Source organism: Nycticebus coucang, chromosome 5, assembly GCF_027406575.1.
Source record: "Nycticebus coucang isolate mNycCou1 chromosome 5, mNycCou1.pri, whole genome shotgun sequence".
Lineage (NCBI taxonomy): Eukaryota > Metazoa > Chordata > Mammalia > Primates > Lorisidae > Nycticebus > Nycticebus coucang.
In genome coordinates this window covers 10,375,497-10,389,534 of record NC_069784.1, presented here as the reverse complement: position 1 = coordinate 10,389,534, position 14,038 = coordinate 10,375,497, and the positions used below count along the sequence as shown (strand labels likewise).

General features: G+C 45.4%; 1 protein-coding gene across 9 annotated transcripts in view; it reads right to left on the bottom strand.

Moving 5' to 3' along the window:
- NEXN (nexilin F-actin binding protein) overlaps positions 1–12,671 on the bottom strand; it is a 40,153-nt gene extending 27,482 nt beyond the window's left edge. For 4 of the 9 annotated variants that reach the window (XM_053592371.1, XM_053592373.1, XM_053592379.1 and 1 more), the window contains exon 1: positions 12,523–12,669. The gene's annotated coding sequence lies outside the window, so the exon portion shown is untranslated. Of the gene's footprint in view, positions 1–12,522 lie in introns of all 9 variants that reach the window. The other 5 variants (XM_053592375.1, XM_053592372.1, XM_053592376.1 and 2 more) reach the window with 2 other exon arrangements.
- Between the last annotated feature and the right edge of the window lie 1,367 nt (positions 12,672–14,038).

The following is a 14,038-nucleotide window of genomic DNA, read 5'->3' as shown; positions in this document are numbered from 1 at the left end:
TTTTTTTTTTGTAGAGACAGAGTCTCACTGTACCGCCCTCGGGTAGAGTGCCGTGGCATCACACGGCTCACAGCAACCTCTAACTCTTGGGCTTAAGTGATTCTCTTGTCTCAGCCTCCCGAGCAGCTGGGACTACAGGCGCCCTCCACAACGCTCGGCTATTTTTTTGTTGCAGATTGGCTGGGGCTGGGTTTGAACCCGCCACCCTCGGCATATGGGTCCAGCGCCCTACTCACTGAGCCACAGGCGCCGCCCTACCAGCTATTTTTTTTGTTGTTGCAGTTTGGCCAGGGCCAGGTTCAAACCCATCACCCTCAGTATATGGGGCCAGCGCCCTACTCACAGAGCCACAGGCACAACCTGTTTGTAGCCTTTTCATATTGACTTTCTTTTTTTGCAGTTTTTGACTGAGGCTGGGTTTGAACCTGCCACCTCTGGTATGTGGGGCCAGCGCCCTACTCCTTTGAGGCACATGCACTGCCCATACTGGTTTTTTTTTTTTTTTTTTTTCAGTTTTTAGCCAGGGCTGGGTTTGAACCCACCACCACTGGTATATGGAGCCGGCACCCTACTCCTTGAGCCACAGGTGCCACCCCATACTGACTTTTTTAACGTAACACGGATGTAAGATTTCTCCGTGTCTTTTCATGACATAATAGCTCATTTCTTTCTTCAGCATTAATATTTCATTGCCTGGGTGTATTAGGTTATTAAATATTCGATTTTGAATCAAAAGCCTATTAAATGGCTCCGTGCCTATAGCTCAACGGCTGGTTAGAACCCAGCCTGGGCTTGCCAAACAACAATGACAACTGCAACCAAAAAATGGCTGGGTTTTTGTGGCGGGATCCTGTAGTCCCAGCTACTTGGGAGGGTGAAGCAGGAGGCTCGCTTGGGCCCAGGAGTTTGAGTTGCTGTGAGCTGTGATGCCACAGCACTCTACCCAGGGTGACAAGGTGAGACTCTGCCTCAAAAAAAAAAAAAAAAAGGCTTGTGCCTAAACTATTGACACAGTTTTGCCATCTTAACAGTAGCTTGTTTACTCGTATGTCAGCAGAGAAGTCTGGAGAATGAGTAGTGACGAAATCACAAAAGGTATGTCCACAGCTTGTTGAAATTGACTATTTTTCCTTGCAAGAAGTGGTCCAAAGGCTGGAAGAAGTGGTTTTCAATTGGTGCAAGGTCTGGTGAATACAGTGGACGACAGAAAGTTTCCTAGTCCAGCCTCTGGTTTGAGCACGGCTGTTTGTATGACATGTGGTTTTGTCTTGCAAGAGGATTGGCCTCCTGTCTCTACTGACCAATCTCCACTGCTTAATCATAAGCATCCTCATCATTTTGTTCCATTGGTTGCACTAGACATCTGCTGTAATTGACCAGGTTGCATGAAACTATAGGGGATAACACCAGCTCCGGACCACCAGACAGACAGCGTTAGCCTTTTTGATGAATATTCAGTTTTGGACTGTGTCTCAGCACTTAATCCTTTTTCTTCTTCTTTTTTTTTTAATATTTATTAATTAACTCAACTTTATGCCAGTTCAGGAGTTTCTTTTGCAGTTTTTGGCCGGGGCCAGATTTGAACCCACCACCTCCGGTATATGGGGCCTGTGCCCTACTCCTTTGAGCCACAGGCGCCACCCTCAGCACTTGATCCTTATCCAACCATGGTGCCAGATGCTTGCAATTGTCAAAAGGAATCCATTTTTCATAACAAAACGATATAGAAATAGTTCATTTTTATGTTGTGATAGCAAAGAAAGGCAAGCTTCAAGACGATTTCTCTTTTGATGCTCATTTAATTCACAGAGACCCATCTATCTAGCTTCTTTACTTGCCAGTTTGTTTAAAATGGCCCAGAATTGTTGGAAGAGTAACATTAAACCTTGCTGCTAATGCAGGTGTAGACTGAGACTGATTCGTTTTCTTTTTGAGACAGAGTCTCACTTTGTCAGCCTTGCTAGAGTGCCGTTGTGTCACAGCTCACAGCAACCTCCAGCTCTTGGGCTTAGGCAATTCTCTTGCCTCAGCCTCCCGAGTAGCTGGGACTATAGGCACCTGCCACAATGCCTGACTATTTTTTGTTACAGTTTGGCCGGGGCTGGGTTCAAACCCGCCACCCTTCATATGTGGGGCCGGTACCCTGCTCACTGAGCCACAGGCGCCACCCAAAGACTGATTCATTTTCACCTCAGCTTTCAGCTTAGCATAATCCTCCTTGGTCTTAGGCCACTCAACTGGCTCATTTTTAAGATTAAACTCGCCTGAATGGAAATTCTCCAACCACTGATGTACTGTGCATTCCTTGGCCACATCCTTTCCAAACACTTCATTGATATTTTGAGCTGTCTGAGCTGCATTGGTTCCACAACGGAACTCATATTTGAAAATAAAAGGCCGGGCGTGTGGTTCATGCCCATAATACTAGCACTCTGGGAGGCTGAGGTGGGTGGATTGCTTGAGTTCAAGAGTTTGAGACCAGCCTGAGCTAGAGCAAGACCAGTCTCTAAAAACAGCCAGGTGTGTCGGGCACCTGTAGTCCAGCTACTCAGGAGCCTGAGGCAAAGGAATCATTTGAGCACAAGAGTTTGAGATTGCTGTGAGCTATGACACCCTCTACCCAGGTAACAAAGTGAGACTCTGTCTCAAAAAAAAAAAAAAAAGAAAGAAAAAAGAATACAAAATTTCGACTTTTCCATGGTTTCACAAAAATTGCTCTAAAAAACAATTTGAAAGATAAACATAAGCCAAAATGTGCATGTGAAAGAATGATGATGTCCTTTCACAATAAAAATAAAACAAGAAGTGTCAAGCAATATATCAAAAATATCAACTTTCGCAGGGCAAGGTGGCTCAGGCCTATAATCCCAGCACTGTGGAAGGCCAAAGTGGGTGGATTGCCTGAGCTCACAGGTTCGAGACTAGAGCGAGATTCCTGTCTCTAAAAATAGGAAGGTGTGGCTCGGCGCCTGTGGCTCAAGCAGCTAAGGCGCCAGTCACATACACCTGAGCTGGTGGGTTCAAATCCAGCCCGGGCCCGCCAAACAACAATGCCAGCTGCAACCAAAAAATAACCGGGCGTTGCGGCAGGTGCTGTAGTCTCAGCTACTTGGGAGGCTGAGACAAGAAAATCGCTTGGGCCCAAGAGTCTGAGGTTGCTGTGAGCTGTGATGCCAGAGTACTCTACTCAGAAGACAAAGTGAGACACTGTCTCAAAAAAAAAAAAAAAAAAAAATATATATATATATCAAGTGTCAAACTTAGTACTTAAGGAAATTAGATATTTCATACTTAATATCCTAAATATCAAACTTTATCTATCCACCTACCCATTGACATATCAGTTGCTTCTAAGCTTTGAATTATAAATGATTTGTTTCTTTTTTTTTTGGAGTGCTAGGATTATAGGCATGAGCCACCATGCCCAGCAATTTGTTTCTTTGAGAGGCAAAGTCTCACTCTGTTGTCCAGCCTGGAGTGCAGTGATAATAACATAGCTCACCATAACCTTAAATTGCTGTACTCAAGCAGTCCTCCTGCCTCAGTATCCCCGGTTGCTGGACTAAAGGTGCACACCACCATGCCTAATTTTTATTTAATTTTATTTATTTTTTGAGACAGAGTCTCACTTTGTCACCCCTAGTAGAGCGCCTTGGTGTCACACCTAACCAGAATCTCAGACTCTTGGGCTCAAGAATCTCTTGCCTCAGCCCCCCCATAGCTGGGACTATAGGCACCCACCATAACACCCGGCTATTTTTAGAGACCGGCTCTTGCTCTGGCTCAGGCTGGTCTCAAACTCATGAGCTCAGACGATCTACCTGCCTCAGCCTCCCAAAGTGCTGGGATTACAAGCTATCCTTCCATCTCAGCCACCCAAACAGGTGGGACAACAGGTGTCCACCACAATGCCTGGCTAACTTTTCTATTTTTAGTAGAGACAGGGTCTTGTTCTTGCTTAGGCTGATTTTGAACTCCTGAGCTCAAGGCACCCACTTAGCCTCCTGCGGTGCTATAATTATAGGCATGAGCCACCACACCTGGCCCAGAACTGCCATTTCTTCAATATTTTTATGTTGGAGGGGAAAACTTTAAATATTCCTTTATAGTTAAAAAGAAGTGTGACGCTGCCTTAGTAGAAACAAGTGCATTTCTCTTGCTAACTCAGTTGTCCATCTGAGCTAACCCAAGCATAAAGGTATGAACTTGGCCTATTGACTTCACAGGAAAACTCCATTGCATAGTCACTGGTTGTATTGTCCTGTCTAAACCCACTGTCTCACTATTACATCCTTTGGTCACAGTATGAAAGAAGTTAATGATGATGATAATCCAAGCTAACATTTATTGAGCCTTCGCTGTGTGCCAGGTAGTTAACAAGTATTATGTCATTGCTTCTCCACAACAACCCTTCAGAGTAAATACCTTTATTTTTGTAAGAGACCAGGTCTCCCTCCATCACCGAGGCTGAAGTGCAGTAGCAAAATCATAGCCACCGCAGTTTCAAACTCCTGGGCTCAAGTGATTCTCCTGCTTCCCCCTGCTGAGTAGCTGGGACTACAGGCAAAAGCCCCCCCACTCTCAAGATAAAATTTTTTTTTTATATTTCCAATTTTATTTTTAGATCATTTTACAGATTAGTAAGATCAAGTACAGAGTAAACACATGATTTACCCATGTTTAGACATTCTCAGAAAAATACAGAAAAAGAATTATATGAAAAAGAAATGAATCCAAAGTATACAAATGTTCATTTGCTGGCATCTGTCACAATAATTAACAAACCTAAACGTATGCACATTATCAAAGAACCCACATCTTACTTCTTATTTTTCTGGGTTGTGTAAATAGTAGTGCCATCTGTTTTGTGCATGTATGCAAAATTTCAAACAGCGTGTATTTCTTTCCTCAGTCACTTCAATAATCACTGATGTCTGTAGATTTTATATTTGCCTTGTTTTTCACTATATTGGGCTTGATTCAGGTCTTCATCTTTTATTCTCTGGATATTCACAAATGGTTCACAGATAATCTTCTAGACTCTATCCATTCAGCCCTTCACACTTGTGCTAGGGATATTAAATGCACGTCCCAAGTTCATCCCTCTTTTAATTATCTTGCCTCGACTTTGTAGATAATGCAGAATAAAGCTAAACCTCTTTTTTTATTTTTTATTTTTGTTTTGTTTGGTTTCCTTTTATTAAGTCATATACACATAGATCACGAATACGTTTAAGGTAAATATTATCAAACCTTTTCTCGAAAACATTTCCAAGCCCAGTATATGAAAATTTATAAACTATAAATATAAGAATAGTATCTTAGTGTTTACCTAATAGGATTTGACGTTTTATGTAAATTGTAAAAGATGGGGAAAATGAGAGTTAGTAACATCAAATATTTTGCCCAAGAGTACACAGCTAGGGAGCAGTGGACTCAGGGCGGAAGCAGGCGGTCCAGCTACGGAGTCTACATTCTTTTTTTTTTTTTTTTTTTTGTAGAGACAGAGTCTCACTTTATGGCCCTCGGTAGAGTGCCATGGCCTCACACAGCTCACAGCAACCTCCAACTCCTGGGCTTAAGCGATTCTCTTGCCTCAGCCTCCCGAGTAGCTGGGACTACAGGCACCCGCCACAACGCCCAGCTACTTCTTGGTTGCAGTTCGGCCGGGGCCGGGTTTGAACCCATCACCCTCGGTATATGGGGCCGGTGCCCTCCCGACTGAGCCACAGGCGCCGCCCCAGAGTCTACATTCTTATCTATCACCCGGTGCTGATGAGAGAAAGGAGCACAACTAGGAGGGGAAGGACTTGTCAGTTCATAGGTATAGTCAATAGAACCTTTAATCCAGTTATTTGAGAATGACAATCCTGCACGGTAGACATATGTCGGAAGCTAAAAAACCATGATCGACAGTATTCTCTATATTAAGTGATTTTACTCAGCAGTTTGCAATAGAAAATGGTATTGGGGGATCGGCACCCATAGCACAGTGGTTATGGCACCAGTCACATACACCCAAGTTGGTGGGTTCGAACCCACCAACTAAACAACAATGACAACTGCAACAAAAAAAGTAGCCAGGCATTGTGGCGGGTGCCTTGTAGTCCCAGCTACTTGGGGAGACTGAGGCAAGAGAATCACTTAAGCCCAAGAGTTTGAGGTTGCTGTGAGTTGTGACACCATGGCTCTCTATGAAGGGCAACATAGTGAGACTCTGTCTCAAAAAAAAAAAAAAAAAAAACCAAAAAAATGGTATTGAGGGGAGGTGCCTGTAGCTCAAAGGAGTAGGGGGGGCAGCCCCATATGCTGGAGGTGGCAGGTTCAAACCCAGCCCCGGCCAAAAACTGCAAAAAAGAAAAAAAAAATGGTATTGGGTAAGTGAGAAACAGTTATTTTACCTTGTGTGACATGTGAACAGGAGTTGTATTTAGCCAAGCTTATTTCCCTTTTATTTTATTTTTATTTATTTATTCATTCATTCATTTGTTTATTTGTTTATTTTGAGGCAAGGCGTCATTCTGTCACCCAAGCTAGAGCAGAGTGACATCGTCATAGTTCACTGCAACCTCAAACTCCTGGGTTCAAGCAATCCTCCTGCCCTAGTCTCCCAAACAGCTGAAACTACAGGGGCACACCACCACGCCCAGCTAATTTTTCAAGCAATTATCCTGCTTCAATCTGTAAGTGCTGGGATTACAGGCCTGAGCCCCCACCAAGTGTGTGCCATTGTGTCCACAGCAGCTAGCACACACCCGGCACGTGGAAGACATATATAATAACCGCTGAATAAATAAGTCTTTCCTTCTTCAAGATGAAGCACCTGATACATAGTTAAAGATTGTCTGGATATAATGCAGGACTATTGTTATGATTACCATTATGCAGGATATGACACACACAGACCATACTGTTTATCACACTAGTATTTATTAAGCTTATTTATTAAGCTTTATTAATAAATATTTATTAGTAAGTATTTATTAAGTATTTATTCTACTATGTGCCAGGCACTCTGCTGAGAACTGAGAAATACATTGCTGAGTATAGATAGACACTATCTCTATTCTCAAGTTGTTAACAGTCTCTTGGCAAAAACTCTCAGCAAAAGCCTTGGAAGTAGTGTAGTTTGATTTGCTATCTGGAAACACGTAAGGCTCTAACATCAATCATACCTGATAGAGAATTGAAAAGTGGTATGTGCCATACCCTAACTTTCCACTAGACACCTAAGATCCAAGACTTCTGTTCTCTAGTTCACATTTTGTACTTCCTTACTCTCTGATACTCATCTGTACACCTGTAGACTCTCTGGTGCCTTCCTCGAGCCTAGGGGATCAGTTGCTTCCCAGTGATTTAGTTCCTCACTCAACTAACTTATAATTTAACACAAACCTCAAAAACCTTCAGGAAATGTCTCGGCCCCTGTAGCACAGTGGTTACAGTGCCAGCCACATACACTGAGGCTGGCAGGTCAAAACCGGCCCTGGCCAGCTAAACAACAATGACAACTGCAACAAAAAATAGCCTGGCATTGTGGCAGATGCTTGTAGTCCCAGCTTCTTGGGAGACTGAGGCGAGGCAAGAGAATTGCTTAAACCCAAGAGTTTGAGGTTGCTGTGACCTGTGACGCCACGGCACTCTACTGAGGGCAACATAGTAAGACTCTGTCTCAAAAAAAAAAAAAAAAGAATAAGATTGGAGGGGGCAGCGCCTGTGGCTCAGTCAGTAGGGCGCCAGCCCCATATACCGAGGGTGGTGGGTTGAAGCCCAGCCCCATATACCAAGGGTGGCAGGTTCAAGCCCCGCCCCGGCCAAACTGCAACCAAAAAATAGCTGGGCGTTGTGGAAGGCGCCTGTAGTCCTAGCTACTCGGGAGGCTGAGGCAAGAGAATCGCTTAAGCCCAGGAGTTGGAGGTTGCTTTGAGCTGTGTGAGGCCATGGCACTCTACCGAGGGCCATAAAGTGAGACTCTGTCTCTACAAAAAAAAAAGATTGGAGGTAGGAGGTGGCTTCTAGTACCATGGAAGCCCAACTCTGGAGGATTCCTTGAGCTCAGGAGTTTAAGACCATCCTGAGCAAGAAAGAGACCCTGTCTCTACTAAAAATAGAAAAATTAGCCAGACGTTGCAGCACTAAGTCCAACAGACTTTCCTTCACATCATACATCATGTGAACTTGCCCTAATACGTAGATCAGGGCACTGAATACTCACTTGTCTAGGATCAGGTAATGTAAATGTAATGTAAGGTAGTAGTATGTCATGTCATTGACATGGAATGTCAGTGAGGTGACTAGTTGTAAAACAATAGAGAATCTTGGAGACTATTTCAAATGGAGTGGGTGGCGTGTGGGGGGGCGCAGCCGTACTTAGTTATAGTGCGTTGTTGCTGGGCAAACTGTGGAGCCAATTTGCTCAGACTTTCCCATTTTTCAAGAGAGGATGTAAATCCATATTTTAATGCAAATGTATCAATTTTTTTTTTTTTTTTTTTTTTGTAGAGACAGAGTCTCTCTTTATGGCCCTGGGTAGAGTGCCGTGGCATCACACAGCTCATAGCAACCTCCAACTCCTGGGCTTAAGCGATTCTCTTGGCTCAGCCTCCCGAGTAGCTGGGACTACAGGCACCCACCACAACGCCCGGCTATTTTTTTGTTGCAGTTCAGCCAGGGCTGGGTTTGAACCCGCCACCCTCAGTATATGGGGCTGGCGCCTTACCGACTGAGCCACAGGCGCCGCCCGCAAATGTGTCAATTTTCAAACATGTCGGTGGCTGAAGTGTCGTTTTGATTATCAGTCTGTGGCCCTGATCTAAATGACTAGACAGCACTGAGAAAACTGGAAGGAGTAAAGGGGAGGCTGAGTCATCCACCTCCAAACCCGGCCTAAGGGGCCCCAGTCCGCTTGTCTTCTAATCTGAGCAAAAAGGAAGAGAGATCAAGAAGGAAAAAAGGGGGAAGGAAAAAAAAATCACTTACTAGATGGGAGACACTGCATCAGATGCTTTCACATATGTTGTTTCACTGAGCTATGACAGTGCAAGAAAAATTATCTATGCCTGGGAAAAAGACTAGCAAGACTGTATCAAAATACTAACAGTAGGTGTGTTCGGTTATGAAAACCACTTTTGCTATTCTCCATAATTTTTAACCATGGATATAATCTGATGTATTAAGGGGTTTTTTTGTATTAAGTTTATTATACATATTACAACTAAAGGTTAAGGTGGATTTCTAAGTACAAATCTACCCATCCTTAAGTGTATAAAGTACACTACTGTAAGTTAAGCCAAATTACATATTCAATATTTATTTATTTATGTTTTTTGGAGACAGAGTCTCACTTTTGTTGCCCCTTGGTAGAGTGCCATGGCTCATAGCTCACAGCAACCTCAAACTCTTGGGCTCAAGTGATCCTCCTGAGTAGCTGGGACTACAGACCCCTGCCACAAATGCCTGGCTATTTTTTAGAGACGGAGTCTTGCTCTGGTTCAGGCTGGTCTCAAACTCGTGAGCTCAAGCAATTTGCCCACCTGGGCCTCCCAGAGTGCTGGATTACAGGTGTGAGCCACCGTGCCCGGCCCCTATATGTTCAGTATTTATTTTTTTAATTTTTTTTGAGACAGAGTCTCACCATGTCTCCCTCAGTAGAGTGCTGTGGTGTCACAGCTCACAGCAACCTCAAACTCCTGGGTTTAAACAATTCTCTTGCCTCAGCTTTTTAAGACTACAGGTGCTCACCACAATGCCCAGCCATTTTTTTGTTGCAGATGTTGTTGTTTAGCTGGCCCGGGGCCAGGTTGGAACCCACAACCCTCAGTGTATGTGGCTGGTACTGTAACCACAGTGCTACAGGCACTGAGCCTATATTCAGTATTAAAACAGAAAAAGCAAATGTCACAATTCCAATTGTATGGAATATACTATGCCATTATAAAATCAGAAGAAACAGAACATGGCAGAAATGACACCGGTGATGTAGACTGCAGATTGATTAAATAAGAACAGAAACGTGAAATTGTTAAGAATGTTGTAAGTCATTTTCTCTCAATTACGAAACTACCAAGATTTTGTGTGCGTGGTCCCCACAGTTATAAAATACAATGAAAGCCCACTGTTCTGTAAAAACTAAACTTTAGGTATTTGCCCCTGTTACATACTTTTCCACATTTCTTGCATTGTTTTCTTTTAGACATATAAAAATCTCATATTTTTACTTAAATAGTACTCCATTTTTTGCAGTTAGGACATTTAAAAGATAACAAGGATGGCAGGGCACAGTGACTAATGCCTATAACCTTAGTGCTCTGGGAAGCCAAGGCGGGAAGGTCTCTTGAGTTCAAGAGTTCAAAACCAGGCTGAGCTAAAGGGAGACCCAGCCTCTACTAAAAATAGAAAATTTAGCAGGGTGTGGTGGCCTGGGCCTATACTCCCAACTACTTGTGAGGCTGAGGCCAAAAGGACCACTTGAGCCTAGGAGTCTGACGTTGCTGTGAGTTACAATGATGCCATTGCACTCTACCCCAGCAACAGATTGACTCGTCTCAAAACAAATAAAAAAGGTAGGGTAGATTATTTTGTTCTTTTCATAAATGAAGTATGTTAGTGTAGGCCACTTGAGTTCTAAAGAATTGAAATCCCCAATTATTCTCTTCCAAACATACATATATAGTTTTTTTTTTTTTTTTGTAGAGACAGAGTCTCACTGTACCGCCCTCGGGTAGAGTGCGGTGGCGTCACACAGCTCACAGCAACCTCCAACTCTTGGGCTTACGCGATTCTCTTGCCTCAGCCTCCCAAGCAGCTGGGACTACAGGCGCCCGCCACAACGCCCGGCTATTTTTTTGTTGCAGTTTGGCCGGGGCTGGGTTTGAACCCGCCACCCTCGGTATATGGGGCCGGCGCCTTACTCACTGAGCCACAGGCGCCGCCCCCATACATATATAGTTTTAATTCTGTTCACAAATGAAACCCTAACCTAAATACTTCAAGTGAAATTTCAGGGGAAAAATACTGTTCAAAAACCTAGATAATGCATTCCTTAGATGGTGCTAAATATAGTCATCTCAAGATGACATACATTTTGACAATGATCAGCCTTACATGTCAAATTTTCAAAAATAGCACAGATTCCATTTTAAGGTGAGCAGGAAAAACTGCTATTCACTACCTTTGCATTTAAAGTGGATTTAAAAGTGCAATAGCTAAAATGAGGAAAACTGAATTTAAAAGAATTTAGTTGTGGTTTTTGCCTAGGGATCTTGAAGGGCGATAAAATACAGACTTGCACACGTTAAATTATTCCTCAGGAGCATCAGTGAAAAGGTAAAATACCTTCAAAAATAGGATGTTCATAGCTACATGGAAGAAAAATCCTTACTAGCTACATTGGATAATCAAAGTTCACTTATACCAAATATACCTTTCCCAATAAACCTTTCTTTCATTTAATTAATTACTTATTTATCCCTTACCAACACCCTAAAACTCAGAAGATTTCCAGAGCCGTGTATTTTGAGTTTTCTTACCCAGCAGTTTAACCTGTAAAGGAAAAATATCAGAGGGGGACATGGAGGAGTCCGCTCAGTAGCGTGTGACTAACATGGTAGAAATACTTCAGTTTTAAGTCACGCTCCCCAACACATAGTTACGTGGTGACTCGCAGGTCAATGCGCTCCTATTACATGAATTCATTAACAAAATTTAGCCGATGGACGACGCTCCCATTGCTTTGGTCAGAGAACTAATTTCTTTCTCATGACGGCTTGCTTATTTTCTCCGCTTCTTTCTCAAGGACGGACATTTTGTTAGGACATATCTTCGTGCTATTTTTACCTTGTTATCTATTTCCCTCCCTACTCTTAGTTCATGTTATGGCCTTTAGTAAATGTAAACTGAGTGTCTCCAAGTCATTGCGGTAACCAACGCTCCACTTGGTTATTCTCTGCACAAATGCCCGTAACAGTACATTTTCAGCATTCGTGGAGCGTGTCACAGTCAGAAACCGCTGCAATGGCCTGGCGTTTTCACACAGCACCTGGACTGGGAGTTCTCCGAGGTGCTCACATTGTCCCTCCCCCCAGCTCGGGCGGCCCCGCGACTTCCAGCCGCCAGCGCCCCGCGCCCGCGGAGTCGCGGCAGGGCCGGTCCGCAGACCGGGTGGGGGAAGGTGCGGGCTGGAAGTCGCGCCGCTCGCGTCCTGCAGAGGGGCCCAGCAGGGACCGTGCCTTACAAATAACAGGCGCCGCTGGCGGAGACGCAGACAGCGAGCGCGACGCCGAACTTCCCCGCTGGGACCCGAAGGACTAGGCAAGGGAACTGACACCCACCCGTCGCACACAGGGTCTCCCGCCAGCAGAGAAACTCAGCCTCCAGGGCGCCGGGGAGCTGAGGGCCAGTGAACGCAGCGACAGCGAGGGCACCCCGGCCGGCACCCGGCGCCCCCGAGCGGCTCAGGCCGGGGCCCCAGCGCGGGGGGCCGATCTGCAGGGCGCGATCCCACGTTCCCTGAACTCTTCTTACCTGCCAGGAGCCGGCGGCAAGCGACGGAGAGACTGGGCGCGTCCCGCACCTGGGTGTGGGTCGGGGTCCGGCGCTCTGGCCGCTGCCACCTCCGCCCCAGCCGCCCAGAGCCCTCTGGCCGCCGCCGCCGCCGTCCCCGGCTGCGAGTTTCCATAAAAGTCCTGGTGCGCAGCCTGTCCCCGCATTCCAGGCGGGCCCTGCGCCGGCTGCAGCTGTTCCAAAACACGAGGCCAGTCTCCCCATCCCCCCGCCGCCCTATCGCCCGGGGAGGGTGGAGAGTGGAGGGGGCGAGCAGGGGAGGAGCGGCGCCTGCCAACTTCCCTCCAGAACTTGCCTGTCGCCGGCCCCGGGTGTCCCAGCCGAGCCTCTCACCGGGCGCCGCCTCCACCTCCGACGAGGTCCGGGAGGGAGGCTGCCTCCCCCGTGGGGAAGGAAGGGTGCTGGGCCGCCTCATTCCCGGGGAGCGGCCCCCCTTCCCGCAGCCCGCTGGCCCTGGGGCCGCTTCTCTCCGCTGCTCTACCGGTTTCCATTCTGGAAGCCAAGCCACGACAGTATCTTCGCCCAAACCATTGACCTCTGGCCAACTTTTCCCTTTATTAGCCAGAGTGTGGGGCGGCAGTCCGGGAACACGTCATCTATCGCTCCCCTTTTCTTGGCTCTGGTCTTTTATTATTTTTTTTCTTAAATAAAAAAAAATTTTTTTTAACTTTTATAGCCACTAGACCACCAGAAATTGGCTCTGGTGGAAAAAGAGAGCAGTTAAAGGAAAAAGTTGAGGGCAGCACCTGTGGCTCAGTGAGTAGGGCGCAGGCCCCGTATGCGGAGGGTGGCGAGTTCAAACCCGGCCCAGGCCAAACTGCAACAACAACAACAAAAAATAGCCGGGTGTTGTGGCAGGCACCTGTAGTCCCAGCTACTTGGGAGGCTGAGGCAAGTGAATTGCCTAAGTCCAGGAGTTGGAGGTTGCTGTGAGCTGTGACGCTATGGCACTCTACCGAGGGCGACAAAGTGAGACTGTCTCTACAAAAAAAAAAAAAAAAAGTTGAAGGCAGAAAAGAAAGGAATAAAAGAATGTGTGTTATATATATATATATATATATATATATATATATATATAAAATCTTCCACCTTCCTTTCAATGAAGGCAAATCATCGCCTGTCTTCCTAAATGTTCATTAAGGCATCTTGGGATATTAGGCACCCACAGGTCTTTTTCAGCGTGTCTGTCAATTAAACCCACCAGACAACACCATATTAAAATGCATATCCAGAGGGAGAATTTTTCAGAAGGGGAGAGCTTCAGAAAAAAAAAAAAAATAGAATGGCAGCCAGACAGATAAACCAAGAACAAAGGTAACTACTTTCAACCTCAGGCCCCTGGGCAGACAGCAGTGCTCAGGTTATAATTTAGGGATCTTGAAAAGGCCTTCTGTTGTTTTCTTGTTTGTTTTTGTTTGTTTGAAACAGAGTCTTATATGTCGCCCTGGGTAGAGTGCCTTAGCATCACAGCTCACAG